Consider the following 10,473-nt stretch of genomic DNA (forward strand, 5'->3'; position numbering starts at 1 on the left):
AACTGAGGCACAAAGAAGTTATGCAACCTGTCCAAGGTCACACAATAAGCAAGCAACAGAGCTAGAATTAGGACCTTAGACTCCACCAAAACAGCACACAATTTGAAAACAAAGTGTCATTCAATAAATGGTGCTGAGTGGGATCCCTGGGTGGCGCAGCGGTTTGGCGCCTGCCTTTGGCCCAGGGCGCGATCCTGGAGATCCGGGATCGAATCCCACGTCGGGCTCCCGGTGCGTGGAGCCTGCTTCTCCCTCTGCCTGTGTCTCTGCCTGCCTCTCTCTCTCTCTCTCTGTGTGACTATCATAAATAAATAAAGAAAAAAATATAAAAAAAATAAATAAATAAATGGTGCTGAGATAATTGGGTATACATTCGAGAAAAAATGAAACTGGACCCTACCTCACATCACACATCAACAGTCAATTCCAGATAGATTAGAGATCTAAACATCAAAGACAAAATAGTGGAGATTCAAGAAGATAGCATAAAGAACAATTCCGAAATCTCGGGGGAAGGAAAGATGGATAGATTTGTGAAAATTCACAACTTCTTTTAACAAAAGAAAAAGAGATTTAAAAAATTGGCAACAAACTCAGAAATTATATCTGTAATACACATAACCAACAAAGGTTACTAATCAGAAAATATAAGGAAATCTTTTGAAAAATACAACCCAAAAGAAAAATGGCACAAGCCTCAGCATGGTCTAAGCTGTGAAAACCTGTCACTACCACAGTTGCCACACAGCAGACCCCAGAACAGACCTTGGCATCACTGACCAATATAAAATATTGAGGGATCTATGTCATACTGCAGATACACAGAAACATAAGGGACCCAGCCAGAAGGACAAAGCCAAGATGGTTATTCTCCATTATATGGGAACTAGATGGCAAACCAGAAGTTGAACATCCAATCTTCAAATGCTGATCAGATTGGCAAGCATCTTTAGTAAAAATCCAGACAGTAAATATTTTCAGCTTTGTGAACTATATCTTCCCTGTGAAACTACTCAACTCTGCCATTGATAGGGTGAAAGCAGCTAAAGGCAATACATAAATAACTGTGCTTGTGTTGCAATAAAACTTTATTTACCTGAATAGGTGGTGGGCCAAATCTGACATGGCCCATAGTTTCTTGACCCTGATATAGATGGTTGTGATTTTCCTACATTCTAGGAATACTTTCCCTGCTTTATGTCTGCTGACACTTACCTGATTTCCTTAAGCAAAAACCATACCACACTTGATAGCTTCACAATGGTTTCCCAATCTATTACTCTACTCCAAAAAACTTCTCCCTTAATATCTGTGAAAATTGTTGCTTCATTTTCCTTTCACCCTTTTTATAACCTCTTTGACAGCTATCAGCCCAAACCAAAAATCTAAAATATTCCTTTTCTTTTACCATGTGCAATGGCAATTATCAATACCTGAAAATTCTAACTTTGTTCAAAGCTCACAGCCTCTGTCTTGACTAGGCCCTCGTTATTTCTTCCGTGCTCTCCAATCCACTCTCCATTCAAAGAACATCCATTGGGATCCCTAGGTGGCGCAGCGGTTTAGCGCCTGCCTTTGGCCCAGGGCGTGATCCTGGAGAACCGGAATCCCACGTCGGGCTCCCGGTGCATGGAGCCTGCTTCTCCCTCTGCCTGTGTCTCTGCCTCTCTCTCTCTGTGTGTGTGACTATCATAAATGAATAATAATAAAAAAAAAAACAAAAACAAAGAACATCCATTTATCACCTAAAACTAAACCAAATCACATACTCTACTCCTTGGAATCCATGAATGCTTCCCTATCAGCTAAAGATTCCGTCCAAACTTCTTAGCAAAGTCCTTTTGCTAAGAAGAAGCCAGGTTCCAAACAAATGTTCATCTCCTCTCTGACCACTTTTCTACACATATATTATGCTCTAGCCACATTCAACTATATTCCCTGAACGTGCATGCCTTTACCTGGAAAGCTCTTTTCTCCCAACTCTATCTGGCAAACTCCTTCACCTTTCAGGATCACCCCTTCACAAAACCTTCCCTGACTCTTAGAACTGAGACATTGCCCACCTCTATGTTTTTACAACCTTTGACACTGCTTTGGCATTCACCATCTTGAACTATCATTGTTTATATGTTCATTTCTCTCATAAGATTGAATATCTAAAGTGAAAAGACCCTTCCTTAAAGACCTTTGAATCCTTAGAGCCTGGCATAATGCTTAGAATATCTTAGTGCACAGTAAATGTCTGCTGAATAGAAGATATGCCTGGTGGTAGGAGTAGGGTTTCTTAACCTGGGGTTCACAGATGGGAATCCACAGACAGAATTCAGAGGGGTCTGTGAACTTGGATAGGAAAAAAACCCCACCTATTTATTTTCACTAACCTCTAACTGAAAGTTACCATTTTCTTCAAATATAAATTGTAGGCAACAAACCACTCTAATATTAGCAGTATCTATGACAGTAACTGTGTCACAGTTACCACAGATATCTTTACATTATATTACAATTGTTGCTGATATCTCAAAATATTATTTATGTTCACCATGTGTTAAAATTGTAATTATCACACCCATCACTAGATCTGATTTCTTAATGTATTGATAAAGTATATCTATATCACTATTTTATAATTTGTGTATTTTGGTATTTCAATATAATGGTTTTCTCTATAATACAGTGTATTTTGTTTTACTCAATTAAAAATATTATTCTGAGAGGGGTTATTATCATTCTGAGCAGTTTTACTAGATGGCAGAGGGATCTACTGCACAAAGTCAGGCCTTCTTGCATTAGAAATATCCAGAATAGGGATGCTTGGGTGGCTCAGTTGATTAACCCTCTGTCTGCAGCACAGGTCATGATCTCGCAATTCCAGCATGGAGCCCTACATTGGGCTCCCTGCTCAGCGGGGAGTCTGCTTCTCCTTCTGCCCCTCACCCCACTCTCATGAGCACCCGCACGCTCTCTCTCAAAATAAATAAATTTAAAAAAAAAAAAAAGATCCAGAACAAATGAATCTTGATGCTGTGTGTGTGGGGGTGTGTGTGTGTATATATATATATATACACACACACACACACATATATAGTATAAACGCACTGGACATATATTGAAAATCTTACTTGCTATGTACATTTTCATAACCTTTTTGTTGAAAGTCCTTTTTGATTTTATGGGAGCCTGTAACTACTATTTCATAATATTTCATAGTTTCCCTCAGAATTCTTCCATAACCCATATGAACTCTGAACTCTTCTCTATCTTGATCAAACTTCAATTAAAGTTTGATCAAGATAGAAATCCTGGGTGTGTACCATTGTTCACTGTTATCTTTTTCACTTTTTGGTGTCCCTTTGCTGTAAACCCCTAGAACAGAAGGAGCATCTCTTAAAACTCTAAAAAGTTAGAAGTCAAAAGGGTTCTGAAGATAACTTCTTTGCACAAATGCAGGTAGGCTGGAAATGATCAAATAGCTGGTTACCAGTACTTTTTTTGTATTCCTCTTCAGTCTTTCTACTGACAAACTAATTACCAAAACAAAAACAGAGTAACCGTTCTTTGATATTTGCTGCTATAGCTCTCCTTAACAATTTTCTCAGAGCTAACAAATTCCACTAAGGCGGTGGACCTCCAGAGCCAGGAACTTGTGAGATCTTGAGGAGTCAACTTTATCTGGCTCAGCTAAAATCCTTACACGTTCTGAAGTTGTTCTGTGATCTCTAAGACCCTTGTAGTTTTCATTCACACATTCATTTTTCTACACCATTCTCACTGGCTTCAAAAAAAGCCTTTGTGATGACCTCCCCAGGTGACCCTGCTCTTAAAACAGTGGGCTGTCCCCTTCCTGGGAAGACACCTTGGGTCACCGCCCACAAACAGCCCGGTCCCTCCTTTTAAAGACACACACAAACTCCCTAAGTTGACGGAGGTTCTTTCTTCTTGCCAACCAGTTCCACCCTATGCTGGCCAGCTCCTGCACCCGAACCGCAGCCTCCCTTTTCTCTCTTCTCATCAGTCTTCCTATTTTCCACTGCTCTTCCTAATTGGGAGTGGAACATGCTAGGGGAACATATGTCCTCAGTCTCTTGGGAGTTGGACGACTTGCAATTCGGCCCCGCGACTCAGAGAACCGCTCCAATCTCATATTCGCGCCTGTATCCAAAGGGCCCCCATTTCTAATATTTCTAATCACAGCCTCCCCCCTCCACCCTCCGCGCCTCCACAAAGAACTGTCCCGGCTCTGACAGCCTGAGCGTGGACCCCACGCCCCTTTGGGTCCTGCCGGCCCCGAGGTCCCGAACGTGAATAGCCTGACTAAACTCCCCGGTCCTGGCCTCCAGCCTCAAGGACCCTGGCCCCAGTTCCGTTTGGACTCAGTGTCCCTTCTCGACCCCCAGCCACGACCCCACGTTCGGCTCCCGCCAGTTCCTCTGGCCTGGAGCGCCACCCCGTGCAGACCCCAGCCGGCCCTGCACTTCCTCAGCGCCCTAGACCCCGCGTCGCGCACCCTCCCCAACCCCGGCCGGCCCCCGCTCCCCGCAGCACCCCCGCCCGCAGGCCCGGGGCCCGCTCCCCAACATGGCGACGGGGACACGAGCGCGGCGGGCGGGGCGGCTCCGGGCCGGGCCCGCACAGGAGCCGTGTTCCACTGCCGGCCGGCGCCATTTTCCCGCGCCGGGCCCGGGCGGCGCCTCCTTCCCGCGGAGCCAGCGGGACCGGGACCCCAGACGCCCGGCGGGCCCACCCCTTACGGGCCCGCGTCGCCGTCACCTCACCTGAGCGCGGCCCCAGCCCTCCCGGGCGGGCCTCGGAGCACCGGCCCGGGCCGTGCGCGCCCGCCGCCCTCCGTGTGTCCGTCAGTCCGTCCTCGCGTGCGTCCGTCTGTCCGGCCGTCGGCGCCCGGCCGCCCGCAGCCCGACCCGGCAGGGCCTCAGGGAGCCGGCGGGGAGGGGGATGGGCCGGACCGGGCTGGGGAGGGAGGGGGAGGGAGGGAGAGAGGGTGGGAGCGCGGGAGGGGGCGGGGCGGGCGGGGGCGGGCCCTGGTCACGTGGCCAAACGTCCCCGAGAGCGCGAGGCGGAGCGCGCGCCCGCTCACTTGCGTGCAGAGCTTAGTGCCCGGGTCGGGAGAGTTTCTGTCTCCTGGAGCCTTAATATCATCAGTGGCTCTTGGCTCCGTTTCAGAGTAGTGCACAGCCTTATAGGAGCCCTCTGGCTGAGTGTGCTTGGGCAAGTCAGCGCTCCAAGCCTCAGTTTACATATCTGAAATAAGGGGATAATAATAGTGCTTGCAAAGAGGAAATGAAGACAAGGAAAGCACTTGGCACAATGCCTGACGCATAGTGTCCAATAACGTTAACGGTGATAAAGATAACCTTTAGCCTTTATTATTTGCCTATAAGTCCCTCTCTGCTTTTTCCCATCACCATCATGCTAGTAAGCTCAGTAGGTGCAAGAGAATGTGGCTCCTTCCCTCTCCCCAAATGTCCAGTACTGGAATTGATGTCTGTCGTACAGGCCTGGATTCAGAACTGGCTTTCACTCTTTTTTTTTTAATTAATTAATTAATTTATTTATTTATGATTGTCACAGAGAGAGAGAGAGAGGCGGAGACACAGGCAGAGGGAGAAGCAGGGTCCATGCACCGGGAGCCCTACGTGGGATTCGATTCCGGGACTCCAGGATCGCGCCCTGGGCCAAAGGCAGGCGCCAAACCGCTGCACCACCCAGGGATCCCTGGCTTTCACTCTTGATAGCTATGTGACTTTCTTTGCCTCTGAATCTCGGCTTATTCATCTGTGAAATGGGAGCTAAGAGTCTGTCATGAGCATCACAGAAGAGAGAAGATGAGCCGGTGGGTTGTAAACAACTGGTCAGGCATACTGATCTCATCTCAGAAAAGGAGACTGGAGTCCTTTCATTCCATTGAGCACACACTGTGGGCTTGAACTGGTGCAATAGTGATCCAAGGCCTTTTCACATCTTCCCTGGCTCCCCTTTAATCTTTTCTCCACCCTGCTGTCAGACTAATGTTTCTAAGTCAGAAATTTTATCATGTCTCCCTTCTATTTAAAACTATTTGGTGGTCCATATTGCTCTTAAGATAAAGGCCAAATAGATGTCTTACTGTTGCCCTTGCCACATCTCCAGACTTATCTTAGGGAGCTCTTCTTTTCTCTCTCGGCTGTGATTACAGTGATCTTCACACATTATACTTTCTTCTTTCTCAGGACCCTTGAACGTGCTGATCCTTGTGCCTGAAATACTCTCCTTACTTTGATAACTCATCAGCCTTCAGATCCCAGCTCAAACATCACTACCTCAAGGTCTCCTTCCCTGACCATTCCCCAGACAGGTTCTTTCGTCCTCAATAAGACACACTAGGTTGTTTATTCCTTGTCTTCACCATTAGACTGTGGACTCCATAAGGAGGGAGACTTTATCCATCTTGTTTACTACCATTTCCTCAGCATATAGCACAGTGCCTGACACAGGAGGTGCTAATAAATATTTGCTGTATTTGTGCATCCTGGACACTATGCTAGGTGATGGAACCAAGAGGGCAAAGAAAAAGAGAAGCACAGATTGCCACAAGAAGGCATCTTAGGCCCTTGAGCCTAGGAAATTAATACCAAAAGGACTTACAAGATCCTGGAAAAGGGATGCCTGAGTGGCTCAGTGGTTGAGTGTCTGCCTTCAGCTCAGGGCGTGATCCTGGAATCCAGGATTGAGTCCTGCATGGGGCTCCCTGCTTGGAGTCTGCTTCTCCCTCTGCCTATGTCTCTCTCTCTCTCTCTCTCTCTCTCTCTCTGTATCTCCCATGAATAAATAAAATCTTTTTTAAAATCCTGGAAAAAAGTTTTTTAAGCTTTTTCTTTTGACTTTTAAAAGGTGAGGTATAATTTACATACAGCAAAATGCAAACATCTTAAGTATATGTATAATAAATTTTTACCTGTGTTCTTGCATTGCCACCACCCAGATCAAGAACTATAAACCCAGAAAGTTCCTTTTTATCTCCTCCTATATGTCCCCTCTCAGTCAAGACCTGCTCTCCCAGAGGCATCACTATTTTGATTTCTAGCACCTTAGATCAAGTTTGACAATTCTTGCATATAAACATATATGCAAATATTCTTTTATGTTAGCCTAGAAATCTGACATACCCAAAGAGTGACTCTTTGGATAATGATAAAATTAATTAGTTACTTGATGAACAAATTAATCCAAAAGACTTCATGAGAAACAAGTTAGATAAAGCTCCTGACAAAAGCCAGCCTAAAGACAAATGACATCATCCACAAACCTCCAAGTTTCACAACAATTTCTAGAGGTAAGAAAGCTCTGAAAGATTTGAGGAATTCAACAACAACATCAACAAAAATCCAATTTAAAAATGGGCAAAGGAGTTGAATAGACATTTCTCCAAAGAAGACATACAAATGGTCTATAAGCACAGGAAGACATTCTATATCACTAGTCATTAGGGCAAATCAAAACCACAAGACCATTTTACACCCAGTAGAATTGCCATTATAAAAGAAACACACACACACACACACACACACACACACACACCAGAAAATTTCAAGTGAAGATATGGAAAAATTCGAACACTTATGCATTGCTGGTGTGAATGTAAATGATGCAGCAGCTGTGGAAAACAATTTGGAGGTTCCTCAAAAGTTAAACACAGAATTACCATTGATTCAGCAATTCTACTTCTGGATATTTACCGCCCCCCCCAAAAAAAAGTAGAAGCAGAGACTTGAGCAGATTTTGTACAATCATGTTCATAGCAGCATTATTCACCAGAGCCAAAAAGTAGAAGCAACCCAAATGTCTATCAGATGAATGATAAACAAAATGTGGTATATACAACATACAATGGAATATCATTCAGCCTTAAAAAGGAAGGAAATTTTGACGTATGCTACATAATAGATGAACCTTGAAGACTTTTGCTAGGTGAAATAAACTAGTCACAAAAAGAAAGACGTTATATGATTCCTCTTCTAGGAGGTTTCTAGGTGGTCAAATTCATGGAGACAGAAAGAATAATGTAGAATTGAAAGAACAGAAAAGAAAGAATTGTCAAGGGCTAGTAGGATAGGGAAATGGAGAGTTACTTTTTAACGGGTACAGAGTTTCAATTGGGGAAGATGAAAGAGTTCTAAAGTTGGAAGATGGTGATGGTTGCACAACAATGAATGTATCTAATGCTACAAAGCTGTACACTTAAAAATAGTTAAAATGGTGAAATTAGTTATGTGTTTTATGACAATGAAAAAAGAGAAACACCACAAACATGCCAGAACCTGAGCCACCATCTTCATCTTTAATTTGTTACCCATGTCCTTAAGCTGAGGGTCATAAGTTTTTCTGGGATTAGCAAGGATGCAAGGAGGTAGGATCCAGAGACCCACTTGGGCACCTACACATCCTGTAAGTGAAAATAGCAGAAGCATAGGCAACATAAATATTTGTTGCCTACAGGAAGTCAGCAAAGGGACAGAAACAGGCCATGAACTGGCACTAAATATAGCATAGATCACAAGTTTGGGCTCTGAAATCAAAATACTCAAATTCAGTTTTTAGCTCTGCCATTTATTAGCTAAGTGAGCTTGGTAAAATTCAACCTTCTTGCTATACGGGTCAGGAAACCAGGACCAAAAGGAGAAAAATGACTTTTCGAACAGGGTCCAAAGAATTTTCCCCTTTGTTTCTTAAATCTTAGATGGGTTTTTTTTTTCTTAGGTAGTTTTTATTTTGTTTTGTGTCCCTAATAGACTGTAAGCTTCCCCAAAGAAACTATTTTTGTAATATCATCACTTGTAATATAAATGAACTTTTTTGTGCTTCATCTGTAAGATGTGGGTAATAAGGGCATCTTACAGATAAAGAATATAAGTTTAATGAATTAATAGATATTAAATGTTTAGAAGAGTACCTGGCACTTTTGATAGCTTCAGCAATGCCAGGTTCCCAGAGGCCTCCAAAAAGTGTATAAGGCTGTTTCACAGAATGTTTTGAGCAAGAAAAGCAATTCTAAGATAACCAGGATTGTTCTGGATTCAGACTTGGGTAAAGAAAAAGCAAATCAATTGTTCTTTGATATAAACCCATTGATTAGAATTTATTGAACTTTTGCTTTCACATGTTAGTTCAAATGACCTTAAGCTCTTGCAGTGAATACTTCAACCATGTCTTTAAGAACAATATCACAGGAATAAAAAGAAAGAACAAAACCATCTAAAAAGTGTCAATGTTCCACTCTCTGTGGGGTTCATGACAACCGTACCAAACAACAAGTTTACCACATTTAGTTGGGTAAGTTGTGTCTTGCAAGAAAGAGGACATCACATCTAAGCGGGTACTCTTCTGGTAAACACTGTAATTTAGAACTTTATTGTGATAATTTTACCAGTAGATGGCAGTAAAATGCCCTGTTATTACAAAATCAGCTCAATTTCAGACAACAGGAAACAAAGGTGCCCTAAAGAGGAGTCACTTCTACTTTGTATAACAAAAGCTTTATCTGGGCAAGCAATATCTTGTATTAGGAAAAAAAGATTGAGAAATAGAAATAGAGCAATAAATACACAATTGAAAAAATCGAAGAGTATTAAGAAGTGACAAAAGAGAGAGAGAAAGAAAGAAATATTCTTAGGATTTAAAAACCTGTTTTCAAAAATATTCTGAAATTTTAAGCCATTTTATTAGTATATAACATAAAGACATAAAAATTCACAGGTCCAAAGTGAAAATCCTGATGAATTTTCAAAAGTGAACACTTATCTACCCAACACCTAAATCGAAAAATAGAAAGAACATTGGCAGCTCCACAAATGTCCCTTAGTGCTCCTTTTTCAAAAGTCATTACTCATGCCCCTGAAGGTAAACAATATTCTGATTTCTTACTCCATAGATTAGGCATGCCAGGTGTTAAACTTTATATAAATGGAACCACATAGAGTGCATTCTTTTTTTTTTAATTTTTATTTATTTATTTATGATAGTTACACAGAGAGAGAGGCAGAGACATAGGCAGAGGGAGAAGCAGGCTCCATGCAGGGAGCCCGACGTGGGATTCGATCCCAGGGTCTCCAGGATCGCGCCCTGAGCCAAAGGCAGGCGCCAAACCGCTACGCCACCCAGGGATCCCACATAGAGTGTGTTCTTTTGAGTCTGGCTTCTTTTGCTAAATTTTATGTTTTTGAGATTCATCTATATTGTTACATAATAGTTGTAGTTTGTACTTTTCATAGCTGCATAACATTTTATTATTTGAATATATTGCAATTTATCCATTCTACTGATGGTGAATTTCCACTTTAGACCAATATTTTAAAGTGCTACAATGAGTGTTCTTGTATGTCTTTAGATGAACATCTGTACAATTTTCTACTGGATATATTGTAGGACTAGGATTGGTGGGTCATAGAATTTGTATGTGTTCAGCTCTAGTAGATATTG

General features: G+C 42.6%; 1 protein-coding gene across 11 annotated transcripts in view; it reads right to left on the bottom strand.

Moving 5' to 3' along the window:
• Positions 1–4,967, bottom strand: part of NCOA6 (nuclear receptor coactivator 6) — a 91,143-nt gene extending 86,176 nt beyond the window's left edge. For 6 of the 11 annotated variants that reach the window (XM_025469789.3, XM_049100545.1, XM_025469787.3 and 3 more), the window contains exon 1: positions 4,776–4,964. The gene's annotated coding sequence lies outside the window, so the exon portion shown is untranslated. Of the gene's footprint in view, positions 1–4,775 lie in introns of all 11 variants that reach the window. The other 5 variants (XM_025469793.3, XM_025469790.3, XM_025469786.3 and 2 more) reach the window with 2 other exon arrangements.
• Positions 4,968–10,473: the final 5,506 nt, after the last annotated feature.

This window comes from Canis lupus, chromosome 24 (genome assembly GCF_003254725.2).
Source record: "Canis lupus dingo isolate Sandy chromosome 24, ASM325472v2, whole genome shotgun sequence".
Lineage (NCBI taxonomy): Eukaryota > Metazoa > Chordata > Mammalia > Carnivora > Canidae > Canis > Canis lupus.